Below are 16,591 nucleotides of genomic sequence, written 5' to 3'. Positions count from 1 at the left end.
TCCCATGACAGAGTCAGACCCACAGAGTTGACTTTTCAGGGATCAAATTGGCCCTCACAAAAGGCTTTGGTGTGCATTCATTTCAACCATTTAATCTGCATATTTTAAGACTAAACACTTTAATTGGTGATTTTTTTAGTCGAGTCCAGACCCTCGATTCAATGAACTAACGATCCATTATATTGGATGTTACTATTCTCACCCCAGCTTTACACCAATCAGCTGGCCCCTCTTGTCTTAAGACATCCCAGTGAAGTTCCTCTTTAACGTCTGGAAAATATGTTGACCTGGTGCTCTGGTGAAACGACGAGTCCTCCAGGGTTTTGATATTTCATTTTGCATTTGGATTAATTAAGAAAATTCTTATTAAAAATTGTAACCAATCTCATATTCATCCTGTTAAGAAACATAAGGAAAAGTCCACTAGGATTTTAGACTCAGAGGCCCTCTCCGTTCTTGTGGATTTCTTTAACCCTATAACTTTATTAAATCATTCTCTGAGCTGTTTCTGACTGTTTTCTAAGCTCCTCTCACGGTTCTAAAGTCATCAATGGCTTTAAATATTTCATCTAACCATGAAATATGGACTCTTTTCGGGTCCAGGCCTGTTATCCTCAAGCAAAGAGTGATTCTAAGGATGAGCACCTCAAGCCACTACTGAGCATGACATGCAAATATAGTTCTCTTCCATTTTTGCATAAATTTACATGAAAGGTGGGTAGCCAATGTGACAGTCTATTGCCCTCAGAGTGAACAACTAGTGTCAAATGCATCCTCATATGGTTGAGATGCAGTTATCAGAGTATTTGTACTAAAGGTTTCCTACATTTGTATACTTCATAAACATGAAGTTAAGATGTAGTAAGTAACTAAATACATTTTAAACTGTACACATTCTAAGAGACTGAGCTGTTGGACAATATTGTAATGTTCTAGATTGTTAGTTACAGCCCTCTGCCTTCGCCTGAATCCTTCCCTGAGATCCTCCTATCTTCAGGCGTCTAACAGAGGCAGGTGCTAGGCTTCACCTGTAATGGCTTGTGGAGGGGTTACAAAGAACCGAACATCTTCTCTCAATTAAAGGGAGAGGAAGAGCTCTCTGGCATATTGCCTTTACGGATCTCTCCTTTCTGTGTCTATTCTCATGGGTACATATGCTATGCTTCGCTGCTTGCTCTCCTCTCTCTTCTCTTAGTCTCAGTCATCTCTCAAATGAGCTGCTGGCTGTTAGCAGCTTCTCACAATACCTCATTAAAGCTGAATTCCAGTAACTTATTTTGGTTTTATTGAGCTGCCTGTTTTACTGTGATACGAACATACTTCAAATTTTCCGTACCTATAGATAAACAAGAAAGCTGGCAATCAATTCCCTCCTATTTCCATCAGTGACTCATCTTACACTGCATGGCTTAATTTACCAACCACCTGGTCGTTAAGGAGTTTTGCTGGTGTATATATACAGTAGTACTGTAAAAAAAAACATTTGGCAACTTCCCCAGAAAGGTATTTTAGCTCTTGTTTTCTAGTGAGGGAGGAAAGGGACTTAGTTGTATTTTGCGTCTTAACGATATACTGCCATTTAAAGACAGAAACCAGCTCTAATGTCTCACCCAACCAGAGAAAGCCTTACGAGGTGAAATAAAATAGGGACTAAGAGAAAGTAGCAATGTAAAGGAGAAAGAAAAGAGAAAGCTGGGTAGTTTTGATGCATGTCAGACCTCGTGTTCCTCTACAGGGTCAGGAAGGCAGTATAAAGCATTTCAAGGTAGAAATAAACTCTGATTGTTTCATGAGTCTCTACTTCATTCACCCAAGAGGGGCTCTCAGTCATTCTCAAGAAGTATGACCTCTAGGGACTATTAAATCTCTTCTCTCTGTGTTAGATTGTGAAACCACAGAGGTGAATGAATTACCCAATGGCAGCTCTAAGGCATTAATGTCACCTGTCTTTCTCTCTCACACTTTGAAATCCAAGCTGGAAACACGTGACCTTCTTGTGTGATATTGATATGCCCTCGATGGAATCGAAAGGGGTCTTTCAGACACGTCACTCGCAGACTTTTGTATCTAGTCTTCCATGATTGTAGCATACATTCAAAGTTAGCTAGTACTGTGTGTCATGCGGTCTCACCACTTGAAAAAGTCCCATGATGCAGAAATTCATTGTGATTATTCCATAAAGCTTGCACTTTGTAGTGCAATCCATTATAGTAGTAGCAGAGATTGTCAGGGGTGGGTTGAACAAAGCTAGATCAGCTTTAATATTGAGGATTGATTTTGGGTTCTATCAATTTAATTGTTTGCATCACTTAAAATCCCCCACTTTGTTTTACACTACCACCCCTCCCCTGATTGGAGTAAACTAACGGACTACTAGGGCCGGGACGATATCAGTATCACAATATTTTTTCCATGGCAAAAATGTAAATACAAAGCAGACCAAACCCCTGCTGTGTAAAATGTTGTGTGTTATAGCTTGAAAATAAATCAATAAATCAATGTGACTCTGGGTGACAACATAATGATGTCTGTTTCTAACATTAGGGCTGGTATCCGGTTTTGTTTTCTTACCATGAGACTAATGAGTATTTAAATTATTTTTATTTCACCTTCATTTAACCAGGCCAGTTGAGAACAAGTTCTCATTTACAACTGCGACCTGGCCAAGATAAAGCAAAGCAGTGCGACACAAACAACAACACAATTGGCTCATTCATGCCCCTCCTCTCCCCTGTAACTATTCCCCAGGTCGTTGCTGCAAATGAGAATGTGTTCTCAGTCAACTTACCTGGTAAAATAACGGATAAATGAACACAGAGTTTCACATGGAATAAACAAACGTACAGTCAATAACACAGACAGAGTATGGCGATACTGGTATCATCCCAGCCCTACTACAGTACTTACAGCTATTTTCACTCATATGTACGGTACATGTAGTCAAATAATTATACTGTGGGTCTCTATGGCTCTCTATGGGTCTACTGTGGCTCTCTATGGGTCTACTGTGGCTCTCTATGGGTCTACTGTGGGTCTCTATGGGTCTACTGTGGCTCTCTATGGGTCTACTGTGAGTCTACTGTGGGTCTCTATGGGTCTACTGTTAGTCTCTATGGGTCTACTGTGGGTCTACTGTGGGTCTCTATGGGTCTACTGTGGGTCTACTGTGGGTCTCTATGGGTCTACTGTGGGTCTCTTATGGGTCGACTGTGGGTCTATGGGTCGACTGTGGGTCTACTGTAGATCTCTATGGGTCTACTGTAGGTCTCTATGGGTCTACTGTGGGTCTACTGTAGGTCTCTATAGGTCTCTTATGGGTCTACTGTGGGTCTCTATGGGTCTACTGTGGCTCTCTATGGGTCTACTGTAGGTCTCTATGGGCCTGCTGTGGGTCTACTGTGGGTCTACTGTTCGTCTCTATGGGTCTGCTGTGGGTCTCTATGGGTCTACTGTGGCTCACTATGGGTCTCTATGGGTCTACTGTGGGTCTGCTGTGGGTCTCTATGGATCTACTGTGGGTTTACTGTGTCTCTCTGTGGGTCTACTGTTAGTCTCTACTGTGGGTTTCTATGGGTCTGCTGTCGCTCTCTATGGGTCTAATGTGGTTATCTATGGGACTACTGTGGGTCTCTATGGGTCTACTGTGGGTCTCTATGGGTCTACTGTGGGTCTCTGTGGGTCTGCTGTGGGTCTACTGTGGGTCTACGGTTAGTCTCTATGGGTGTACTGTGGGTACACTGTGGCTCTCTGTGGGTCTACTGTTAGTCTCTACTGTGGGTTTCTATGGGTCTGCTGTCGCTCTCTATGGGTCTAATGTGGTTATCTATGGGACTACTGTGGGTCTCTATGGGTCTGCTGTGGGTCTCTGTGGGTCTGCTGTGGGTCTACTGTGGGTCTACTGTTTGTTTCTATGGGTCTACTGTGGGTCTACTGTGGGTTTACTGTGTCTCTCTGTGGATCTACTGTTAGTCTCTATGGGTGTACTGTGGGTCACTGTGGCTCTCTGTGGGTCTACTGTTAGTCTCTACTGTGGGTTTCTATGGGTCTGCTGTGGCTCTCTATGGGTCTAATTTGGTTCTCTATGGGTCTACTGTGGGTCTCTATGGGTCTACTGTGGGTCTCTATGGGTCTACTGTGGGTTTCTGTGGGTCTACTGTGGGTTTCTGTGGGTCTGCTGTGGGTCTACTGTGGGACTACTGTGGGTCTACTGTGGGTCTCTATGGGTCTACTGTGGGTCTCTATGGGTCTACTGTGGGTTTACTGTAGGTCTCTATGGGTCTACTGTGGGTCTACTGTAGGTCTCTATGGGTCTCTTATGGGTCTACTGTGGGTCTCTATGGGTCTCTATGGGTCTACTGTGGGTCTGCTGTGGGTCTCTATGGGTCTACTGTGGCTCTCTATGGGTCTCTATGGGTCTACTGTGGGTCTGCTGTGGGTCTCTATGGGTCTACTGTGGTTCTCTATGGGTCTCTCTGTGGATCTACTGTTAGTCTCTATGGGTGTACTGTGGGTATACTGTGGCTCTCTGTAGGTCTACTTTTAGTCTCTACTGTGGGTTTCTATGGGTCTGCTGTGGGTCTCTATGGGTCTACTGTGGCTCTCTATGGGTCTCTATGGATCTACTGTGGGTTTACTGTGTCTCTCTGTGGATCTACTGTTAGTCTCTATGGGTGTACTGTGGGTATACTGTGGCTCTCTGTGAGTCTACTGTTAGTCTCTACTGTGGGTTTCTATGGGTCTGCTGTGGCTCTCTATGGGTCTAATGTGGTTCTCTATGGGTCTACTGTAGGTCTACTGTGGGTCTCTATGGGTCTCTATGGGTCTACTGTGGGTTTCTGTGGGTCTGCTGTGGGTCTACTGTGGGACTACTGTGGGTCTACTGTGGGTCTACTGTGGGTCTCTATGGGTCTACTGTAGGTCTACTGTGGGTCTCTATGGGTCTCTATGGGTCTACTGTGGGTTTCTGTGGGTCTGCTGTGGGTCTACTGTGGGACTACTGTGGGTCTACTGTGGGTCTACTGTTAGGCTCTATGGGTCTACTGTTAGTCTCTATGGGTCTACTGTAGGTCTACTGTGGGTCTCTATGGGTCTACTGTGGCTCTCTATGGGTCTACTGTGGGTTTCTGTGGGTCTGCTGTGGGTCTACTGTGGGTCTCTATGGGTCTACTGTGGGTCTACTGTGGGTCTCTATGGGTCTACTGTAGGTCTACTGTGGGTCTCTATGGGTCTCTATGGGTCTACTGTGGGTTTCTGTGGGTCTGCTGTGGGTCTACTGTGGGACTACTGTGGGTCTACTGTGGGTCTACTGTTAGGCTCTATGGGTCTACTGTTAGTCTCTAAGGGTCTACTGTAGGTCTACTGTGGGTCTCTATGGGTCTACTGTGGCTCTCTATGGGTCTACTGTGGGTTTGGGTTTCTGTGGGTCTGCTGTGGGTCTACTGTGGGTCTCTATGGGTCTACTGTGGGTCTACTGTAGGTCTCTATGGGTCTGCTGTGGGTCTACTGTGGGTCTACTGTGGGTCTCTATGGGTCTACTGTGGGTCTCTATGGGTCTACTGTGGGTCTCTATGGGTCTACTGTGGATCTACTGTGGGTCTCTGTGGGTCTCTATGGGTCTGCTGTGGGTCTGCTGTGGCTCTCTATGGGTCTACTGTGTGTCTGCTGTGGGTCTCTATGGGTCTACTGTGGGTCTGCTGTGGCTCTCTATGGGTCTACTGTGGGTCTGCTGTGGGTCTCTATGGGTCTAATGTGGGTCTGCTGTCGGTCTACTGTGGGTCTGCTGTGGGTCTCTATGGGTATACTGTGGGTCTGCTGTGGCTCTCTATGGGTCTACTGTGGGTCTGCTGTGGCTCTCTATGGGTCTACTGTGGGTCTGCTGTGGCTCTCTATGGGTCTACTGTGGGTCTGCTGTGGCTCTCTATGGGTATACTGTGGGTCTGCTGTGGGTCTCTATGGGTATACTGTGGGTCTGCTGTGGCTCTCTATGGGTCTACTGTGGGTCTGCTGTGGCTCTCTATGGGTCTACTGTGGGTCTGCTGTGGCTCTCTATGGGTCTACTGTGGGTCTGCTGTGGCTCTCTATGGGTATACTGTGGGTCTGCTGTGGGTCTCTATGGGTATACTGTGGGTCTGCTGTGGCTCTCTATGGGTCTACTGTGGGTCTGCTGTGGCTCTCTATGGGTCTACTGTGGGTCTGCTGTGGCTCTCTATGGGTCTACTGTGGGTCTGCTGTGGCTCTCTATGGGTCTACTGTGGGTCTGCTGTGGCTCTCTATGGGTCTACTGTGGGTCTGCTGTGGCTCTCTATGGGTATACTGTGGGTCTGCTGTGGCTCTCTATGGGTCTACTGTGGGTCTGCTGTGGCTCTCTATGGGTCTACTGTGGGTCTGCTGTGGCTCTCTATGGGTCTACTGTGGGTCTGCTGTGGCTCTCTATGGGTATACTGTGGGTCTGCTGTGGCTCTCTATGGGTCTACTGTGGGTCTGCTGTGGCTCTCTATGGGTCTACTGTGGGTCTGCTGTGGCTCTCTATGGGTCTACTGTGGGTCTGCTGTGGCTCTCTATGGGTCTACTGTGGGTCTGCTGTGGCTCTCTATGGGTATACTGTGGGTCTGCTGTGGCTCTCTATGGGTCTACTGTGGGTCTGCAGTCGGTCTCTATGGGTCTACTGTGGGTCTGCTGTGGCTCTCTATGGGTGTACTGTGGGTCTGCTGTGGCTCTCTATGGGTATACTGTGAGTCTGCTGTGGGTCTCTATGGGTCTACTCTGGGTCTCTATGGCTAGGGAGTGATGGATGATGCTGGGGGAAAATAGTGGTGCATTACAGTTGTCAAGGCGGGACTAACAGACAAGAGGAAAGTGAGAGAGGAAAAACAGGGGGGAAGAGCATGACAGGTAATCTAGACATCTGTAGGACAGAGATAGGGTTACATCTCCAGCCTTCATCAAAGAGGAAAGCAGATTTCACAGCTGATGGAAGGCCGTGGCAGCAGCCCCAGGCCGCAGGGGTGCTGGGTTTGTTGTGAGGTACTGTAGCTATCCACACACAGCCTGCTGCTGCTATAGGAACTTGTTAACACACACACACCTCTGGTTAGACACTCCAACCAAAGTTGTTCTTCATGCTTTATCAGTGTTAGATGATCACACTAGGTCTAAATGCCCCCCCATTTTCCTAGTTGATATTGTCTTCAAAGAAATAAATATAAGTGGTACTTTAATGATGGAATACATTGAACTGATTTTAGGTTCTCGTGTGTGTGTTGTATCAACCATAGAAATAGAATGTTCTCTCAGTAAATGATTTATCCCAGAAGGACACAAGGACTGAAGTCTAAACAAAGTAACTGCCTAGTGTTGGAGTATTGTGTAGTGTGTGAAGGAGAGGGAGAGGGCACAGAGAGAGCGAGAGGGAGGGAGAGGGCACAGAGAGAGAGAGAGAGAGGGAGAGAGGGCACAGAGAGAGAGAGAGGGAGGGAGAGGGCCCAGAGAGAGAGAGAGGGAGGGAGAGGGCACAGAGAGAGAGAGAGAGAGAGAGAGGAGAGGGCACAGAGAGAGAGAGAGAGAGGGAGGGAGAGGGCCCAGAGAGAGAGAGGGAGGGAGAGGGCACAGAGAGAGAGAGAGGGAGGGAGAGGGCACAGAGAGAGAGAGAGGGAGGGAGAGGGCACAGAGAGAGAGAGAGGGCACAGAGAGAGAGAGGGAGGGAGAGGGCCCAGAGAGAGAGAGAGGGAGGGAGAGGGCCCAGAGAGAGAGAGGGAGGGAGAGGGCCCAGAGAGAGAGAGGGAGGGAGAGGGCACAGAGAGAGAGAGAGAGAGAGAGGGAGGGAGAGGGCCCAGAGAGAGAGAGAGAGGGGAGGGAGAGGGTGCAGAGAGAGAGAGAGGGAGGGAGAGGGCCCAGAGAGATAGAGGGAGAGTGACAAGAGATAGGGAGAGGCACAGGGCCCAGAGAAGAGAGATAGAGGGAGAGAGACAAGAGAGGGGAGAGGGCCCAGAGAGAGAGAGGGAGGGAGAGGGGCACAGAGAGAGAGAGAGGGAGGGAGAGGGCCCAGAGAGAGAGAGAGAGGGAGGGAGAGGGCACAGAGAGAGAGAGAGAGAGAGAGAGGGAGAGGGCACACAGAGAGAGAGAGAGAGAGAGGGAGAGGGCCCAGAGAGAGAGAGGGAGGGAGAGGGCACAGAGAGAGAGAGAGGGAGGGAGAGGGCACAGAGAGAGAGAGAGGGAGGGAGAGGGCACAGAGAGAGAGAGAGGGCACAGAGAGAGAGAGGGAGGGAGAGGGCCCAGAGAGAGAGAGAGGGAGGGAGAGGGCCCAGAGAGAGGGAGGGAGAGGGCCCAGAGAGAGAGGGGGAGGGAGAGGGCCCAGAGAGAGAGAGGGAGGGAGAGGGCACAGAGAGAGAGAGAGAGAGAGAGAGAGAGAGAGAGAGAGAGGGAGGGAGAGGGCCCAGAGAGAGAGAGAGGGAGGGGGAGAGGGCCCAGAGAGAGAGAGGGGAGAGTGACAAGAGATAGGGAGGGCACAGGGCCTAGAGAAGAGAGATAGAGGGAGAGAGACAAGAGAGAGGGAGAGGGCCCAGAGAGAGAGAGGGAGGGAGAGGGCACAGAGAGAGAGAGAGAGAGAGAGGGAGGGAGAGGGCACAGAGAGAGAGGGAGAGGGCACAGAGAGAGATAGAGGGAGGGAGAGGGCCCAGAGAGAGAGAGGGAGGGAGAGGGCCCAGAGAGATAGAGGGAGAGTGACAAGAGATAGGGAGAGGCACAGGGCCCAGAGAAGAGAGATAGAGGGAGAGAGACAAGAGAGAGGGAGAGGGCCCAGAGAGAGAGAGGGAGGGAGAGGGCACAGAGAGAGAGAGAGGGAGGGAGAGGGCACAGAGAGAGAGAGGGAGGGAGAGGGCACAGAGAGAGAGAGGGAGGGAGAGGGCCCAGAGAGAGAGGGGGAGGGAGAGGGCCCAGAGAGAGAGAGAGAGAGGGGAGGGAGAGGGCCCAGAGAGAGAGGGGGAGAGGGCCCAGAGAGAGAGGGGAGGGAGAGGGCACAGAGAGAGGGAGAGGGCCCAGAGAGAGAGGGGGAGGGAGAGGGCCCAGAGAGATAGAGGGAGAGTGACAAGAGATAAGGAGAGGCACAGGGCCCAGAGAAGAGAGATAGAGGGAGAGAGACAAGAGAGAGGGAGAGGGCCCAGAGAGAGGCAGAGGGCCCAGAGAGATAGAGGGAGGGAGAGGCACAGAACCCAGAGAAGAGAGATAGAGGGAGAGAGAGGCACAGAACCCAGAGAAGAGAGATAGAGGGAGAGAGACAAGAGAGAGGGAGAGGGCCCAGAGAGAGAGGCAGAGGGCCCAGAGAGATAGAGGGAGGGAGAGGCACAGGGCCCAGAGAAGAGAGATAGAGGGAGAGAGATGAGAGAGAGATAGAGAGAGAGGGAGAGGGAGAGGGCACAGAGAGAGAGAGAGGGCACAGAGAGAGAGAGGGAGGGAGAGACAGAGATAGAAAGTGAGCTGTCCAAAGCTGCAACCCCAGCTTGTCAGTACCCTGTTTTTCTCTCTCTCTTCTCCTCTCTGACTGATGGAGCTGCCAGCGCTCAGCCTCATCCTTCACTTCTCTCACTTCTTCCCCTGATCAATCAGACTATTAAGCTCCAATTACACCAGCCAGCCCCTCCACACAAGCAGGTGAGCGACAAGCACATTCAGCCAGCCCAACCCAGACACGCACGGCCCAACCAGCCAACACTCCCAAATGAACCCAAATGAATAGTGACACTGAGACATAAATGTCTGCAATCGGGGGCTAAATGACACGTCTGTGTCGAAGCTATTGAGTAGCAGGTGTCTTAAAAGTAGTAATTACACAAAGCGGGACAGGATGTGAAAAAAGGCCCACGGCTGGGCCAGAGTAGGTCCCAGTGTGATGGTTAGCTGGGTTCTGTCTCTAGGTGTTGGTAATTGATTCAGGCTAATAATAAGCTGCGGATTTGGAGGCCTGTCTGTTCTAGATGCGTGTTGCTGAGGCTGGAGCCTCCTGCTCTATGCTCATAATGCTCATTATAAAGGTCTATTGTAAGGCCTGGTTTCAGTGACTGCTGATCTTTTTACTTTAGCCCTCAGTTGGTAGTGATGCAAAGATATTTAGGGCAGTGTACGTATTGAGGTCAACCCCTAAAACAGACAGAAAACAGGAGGCAGGTTTATATCATTATTGGCCATATCCTGGGAACACTACATTTGTTGTTGTTGTGCCTTATATATCAGAAGGAAATGAAAAAGAACAAGAGACAATGTTTTTGTATATTGTAAGCTATATTGTCCGTGATATATCATCCGGTGTGATGTGTTTCTGAGTGGAGAGACAGGAAGCCACATCAGGGAAGCAGCTGGCAGTGGAAATGTTGTCCCATGTGAAGCAAAGGCCAGAGACAAACACTGTGTCATGTTCTTAAAAATGTTTGTGTTCACATTAAGACATTGTTTTAGTTTCACAGTTCTTAAAAATAGGTTCTACGTTTCTATCATGAATTTTGTCAGAAATATGTGTATTATATACTGCAACCATGTGATTGAGGCTAGCTGCTACAGTATTCTTTATCGTCAGTAGTATTATGTGTGTTTTCTGAGAAGAGTAGACTGTCCTTTTGGTTGTGAACAGAGAGTCTTACCTAGAGAGTGGAGACAAAAGGGGAAATGACAAGATACTGTCCTGCAGCTGGGAGAGAGGTGGTGTCTGTCTGGCCCAGGAGGGGTTTTATAGTGTCATTTAGAACAAGGTGAGAAATGAGGTCCTGCCGTCCATGCTCCAAAAAAAGCACAAAAATGATTCAAGCCATCACTCAGACATTTATCTCCTCCCGGTTCCCACCCTCTCCCGTCAATATGTTTATTGTTAGCTACCCCCTAAACTTGAACAAGTGGTGGCGCGGATTTTTCTGCTCCGAAATTATATTTTTCTTCTTGTCATTGCTTCATTAATCAAGAGAAGGCATTCTGAAAAATGTTTTGTTTTGGAGGCTGCAATCTATTTTTTGTGTGTGTGTTGTTGTTAATCTGCGCCCGTGGCAGGTTTCCCCTTCGAAACGCAGCGCTAAGCAGCGGTATCGCAGGCCTATTGTTGTAGCCTCTGTCATAGCAAGGAGAGCCTGATGCAGGCCTGGGCGAGCCTGATAAGGAAAGAGGATTCAACATGGCTGGAAAGGAGAATCAGTGGGACTTGAGAGTGGAGTACGGATGGGGCAGACGCGCACACAGAGGTCCGCGCGCATGCGGGTGTGCGCCCACACACACGTACTCGCGTGCATACAAACGCATACTCACACTCACATGTAAGCATGCACACACGTACTCGCGTGCATACAAACGCATACTCACACTCACACGTAAGCATGCACACACGTACTCGCGTGCATACAAACGCATACTCACACTCACACGTAAGCATGCACACACGTACTCGCGTGCATACAAACGCATACTCACACTCACACGTAAGCATGCACACACATGCAAGCACACAACTCATCATCATCATCATCACACTGACACATGCCCATGCAATTATTTACAGTATAACATCCAATTGCATATGCAAGAAGACACCCCATGAGATAGTAGTTACAGTACACCACCTCTCTGCTACTGCTTACTGGCAACACACTGACTGCCACAGCACCATACAGCACACTAAGAAATAACCAAAAGACAACAATGTATTTGATTTCTTGTATTTTGTATATAAAGTCGACCTATCCTTTCTGTCTGAAAGTAATACCCTCTTGGATGTGGTTGGTAAAACCAGACAATTATCTGCACTAACCGGATTTGAATTTCTATGTTGGACACACAAATAATTTTGGCATAAAGAATGTGGCTCCATCTAATGAAATAATGGCCCTAAATTTTAGGCTGGGAACCAATTTGTGATTGCATGCATCAATTATTTCTTGGGCTTAAACCAATATTAAGACTGGGGTCTCTTCAGATGGGTAAAATGGTAATTATCTGGCGGTCTCTCTGACATTCACTGCGCCCCACAGTTCTAGCAACACTGTTATTGACCAGCACACACATTAAAGAGTTCACGTGATAAAGAAAAGACGTATTCCTCTGAATTCATCCCTCAGTCTAAACCATCAGCTCCATGACAAAGATCTGACAACAACGCTTGGTTAGGCATACTTGTGAGTCGAATGGAGACTAGGGTTATGACCTGTGTCAGAGGGGGGTGCCCAGGCCCCGGGGCCATTGTTTGGTGTCTTTCTAAGCTCCTTTCTATGGCTCCTCTCTCTGTGCTCTGCTGGGATCCATCCTGTGGCCATGCCGTGGTGTATTAGCTGTGAAGGGCTCAGTGCTGCTCAGTGCTACTGGGGTTGGGGCTGTTGGGGCTGAGCTCCACTGTTTGAGATAATGCATGGTTGACTTGATCTACAAGTGAACCTGACATTCTCCTGTCCTTACATCACCACAAACAGATATGGCTGGTCCCCAGATAAGGAAGGCAGAATTCACTGACTTGCTTTGTGCCTTACAGCCCTGCTGTGATGGCTACATAGTTTACTCAATCTCACTATACATACAGGGAATGGATCTGTACACTAAATGTTACAGTGAGAACGGACGCTTTTTATGTTGAGTTGGGGCTTCAAATAGATATGCCAATTTAGATAGATAGAGAGAGAGAGAGAGAGAACAAGAACATACGCTGGGTGTACAAAACATTAGGAACAACTCTTTCCATGACATGAACTGACCAGGTGAATCTAAGTGAAAGCTATGATCCCTTATTGATGTCACTTATTAAATCCACTTCAATCAGTGTAGATGAAAGGGAGGAGACAGGTTAAATATGGATTTTTAAGCCTTGGGACAATCGAGATGGATTGTGTATGTGTGTCATTCAGAATGTTAATGGACAAGACAGAAGATTTAAGTGCCTTTGAACGGGGTATGGTGTAGGTGCCAGGTGCACCGGTTTGAGTGTGTCAAGAACTGCATCGATGCTGGGTTTTTCATGCTCAACAGTTTCCCGTGTGTATCAAAAATGATCCTCCACCCAAATGACTGTTTCAAGCATTGGAGTCAACATGGGCCAGTATCCCTGTGGAACGCTTTCGACACCTTGCTGTGTCCATGCCCCGATGAATTGAGGCTGTTCTGAGGGCAATAGGGGGTGCGACTCAATGTTAGGAAGGTGTTCTTAATGTTTTGTGCAGTCTGTGTATAACATGCAGTACAGAGGTGTAGAATGCTTATCCTCCTCAATAAACATAATTCAACACCTGATATGGACATGAACATTCAGGAATATTTGATTCATTCGGCAAGATATATTGCATCATGTAAAAGAAGGAAATGTGTGAAATTTTAACTTGATCTAAATCGTTCTAAACTGTCTGTCTCGGTACACTGTGTCTACAACACATCATTACCCAACAAGTACCCAATCTAGCGGAAACATTCATTCACATTCCTAAACCTTTGAGAAAAGTCATAGTGTGTAACTTAGAAAAGTCAATGTGAGCGTCTATGTCAAACGAAAGAGTAGATATCCATTAACATACACAACAGACCTCCATTGTAGTTGGAGGGAAAACAGAAAAGTGAAAAGAAGTCGAGTGGTGCCAGCTGCTTTGCCATCTGTCTCTGTCATGGCAGTACTTGTGATATGTTGAAACAACTTCCCTGAGAAGTGCTCCAGATAATCCGTGATTGTTTCCAATGCGAACTCCTGATATTATTCTACATTACAGTGGGGACTAAAGTTATTTATGGTGCTGGTTAAAGTTTTAGAGTACTGACCATCATTCCCTTCAGCGGTCAACACACACACACACACACACACACACACACACACACACACACACACACACACACACACACACACACACACACACACACACACACACACACACACACACACACACACACACACACATACTCTGTCTCGTCTATAATGACCTAAAACACATGTTACAGTGCTTCCTCATCCTTATCATTATGTTATCAGTATTGTGGAGAACTTTCAGTCCTAGACAACTATGTTTCTCATCCCACTAGAATGCATCATTACGTGCAGGCCCCATGGTCTGCTGGTCTACAGTAGGTACATGTATGCAGAACGGGGTTCAATCCCAGTCTTCCCACTTTGTCTCCTGTTAATCTGTCTCCCCCGCTGTTTCTAATCTGTCTGAACAAAGAATAAATGCTTAAAAAAGATATCTTTAAGAAAGCATCATAACATGTAGGCTGCTTGATGTTTTCAGGACCCTTTGATGCCATGCCACTGATGACATCCATTATTTATAGCATGCTGCCACCACATCACATCTCCCCACACGTAAACCAGGCCACTCTAAGACCCACTCTGAAATTGCACCTTATTCCCTATATAGTGCACTACATCGGCCCTGGTGAAAAGTAGTGCACTATATAAGGAATGCATAGGGGGCCATTTAGGACTTAGCCTAAGTCTCTACGTGAGGTTAGGTTAGGCTGGGCTGCTGCGTTCTCTTTCCTCTTGGTTGCGCTGGTGGAGGAGTCTAGGAACACAGTGGAGGCTTTGCTTGCTTCACCTCCTCCAACGAGAGCGAATCCCTGCTGCCGGCCTCTGATAAGTCCGCCCTGTCCCGGCCTCCAGCCCCCCAGTATTTCAGCACCCCAGCCTTGCTAGCCTGGCTCGGGGCCCACCAAAGCCCAAAGACAAAACCCTGTCAAATGACTCCAGATGGATGAACAGCAGAAAATGACAGTATTCCGTGAAGAATGCTGATTTGGTCGGTGGTCACATGGGTCTTCTATCAGCGGAGGCTTTGAGATAAAGAACCCAGATAAGACCAGAGGAGAGGAGGCCTGGACAGTGTCGGCTTCACAGGCCTGGTGGTCCAGCACATAGCAGTGTGTGTGTGTGTTTGTGTGTGTGTGTGTGTTTATGAGGCTGTCAAAACAGGAATATTACACCACAGGGTCGTCAGGAAACTAATTGGGTAACAAAGACCATTTCCCGTCCTGGAACCCCATCCTTTAACAGTCCGTGTGCTGAGACTGTGATAAGGGAGTTCACGTCTAATACATTTAGTGGGGGCAAGTTCACCATCTTTATCTTATTTACTTACCTCAGTGTAAATATGGCCGGTCTTTAAAGGGGATTTATTAAGACCCCCATTTCTCTAAAGTGCACGCGAGAATCAAACTGTTTCTGTGTCCTAGGTATACAATCAAATGATTATGTTTCTGTGTCATAGGTATACAATCAAATGATTATGTTTCTGTGTCATAGGTATACAATCAAATGATTATGTTTCTGTGTCATAGGTATACAATCAAATGATTATGTTTCTGTGCCATAGGTATACAATCAAATGATTATGTTTCTGTGTCATAGGTATACAATCAAATGATTATGTTTCTGTGTCATAGGTATACAATCAAATGATTATGTTTCTGTGTCATAGGTATACAATCAAATGATTATGTTTCTGTGTCATAGGTGTACAATCAAATGATTGTTTCTGTGTCATAGGTATACAATCAAATGATTATGTTTCTGTGTCATAGGTATACAATCAAATGATTATGTTTCTGTGTCATAGGTATACAATCAAATGATTATGTTTCTGTGTCATAGGTGTACAATCAAATGATTATGTTTCTGTGTCATAGTTATACAATCAAATGACTATGTTTCTGTGTCATAGTGTACAATCAAATGATTGTTTCTGTGTCATAGGTATACAATCAAATGATTATGTTTCTGTGTCATAGGTATACAATCAAATGATTATGTTTCTGTGTCATAGGTGTACAATCAAATGATTATGTTTCTGTGTCATAGGTATACAATCAAATGATTATGTTTCTGTGTCATAGGTGTACAATCAAATGATTATGTTTCTGTGTCATAGGTGTACAATCAAATGATTATGTTTCTGTGTCATAGGTGTACAATCAAATGATTATGTTTCTGTGTCATAGGTGTACAATCAAATGATTATGTTTCTGTGTCATAGGTGTACAATCAAATGATTATGTTTCTGTGTCATAGGTGTACAATCAAATGATTATGTTTCTGTGTCATAGGTATACAATCAAATGATTATGTTTCTGTGTCATAGGTATACAATCAAATGATTATGTTTCTGTGCCATAGGTATACAATCAAATGATTATGTTTCTGTGTCATAGGTATACAATCAAATGATTATGTTTCTGTGTCATAGGTATACAATCAAATGATAATGTTTCTGTGTCATAGGTGTACAATCAAATGATTATGCAAATATCAGTAGGTAAGGATTTTTCTGCAGTTCAGGGATGGCCAAGAGGGTTGTGCAAAACAGCTTCCTGAAATATAATGCCACGTAGATGCTTTTTTTATTGCATCGTGATTTCTGACTTCACAGAGAAGAAATAAGAGTTCAAAGGAACGTATTAAAATCCAAGGCTGTACCTTAAACCTCAATGCCCCTTTATCTGGGCTTTTATACCTTAAACCTCAATGCCCCTTTATCTGGGCTTTTATACCTTAAACCTCAATGCCCCTTTATCTGGGCTTTATACCTTAAACCTCAATGCCCCTTTATCTGGGCTTTTATACCTTAAAGGGGAATTGAGGTTTATCCGGGCTTTTATA

General features: G+C 46.6%; 1 protein-coding gene across 1 annotated transcript in view; it reads left to right on the top strand.

Moving 5' to 3' along the window:
- The window catches only part of LOC112244421 (zinc finger protein ZFPM2), a 211,062-nt gene that overhangs the window by 97,772 nt on the left and 96,699 nt on the right, over positions 1 to 16,591 (top strand). The window lies entirely within an intron of this gene.

The sequence above is a fragment of the Oncorhynchus tshawytscha genome, linkage group LG03 (genome assembly GCF_018296145.1).
Source record: "Oncorhynchus tshawytscha isolate Ot180627B linkage group LG03, Otsh_v2.0, whole genome shotgun sequence".
NCBI classification, from domain to species: Eukaryota; Metazoa; Chordata; class Actinopteri; order Salmoniformes; family Salmonidae; genus Oncorhynchus; species Oncorhynchus tshawytscha.
The sequence above is the reverse complement of the archived record's forward strand: the minus strand, read 5'-3'. Positions and strand labels throughout refer to the sequence as shown.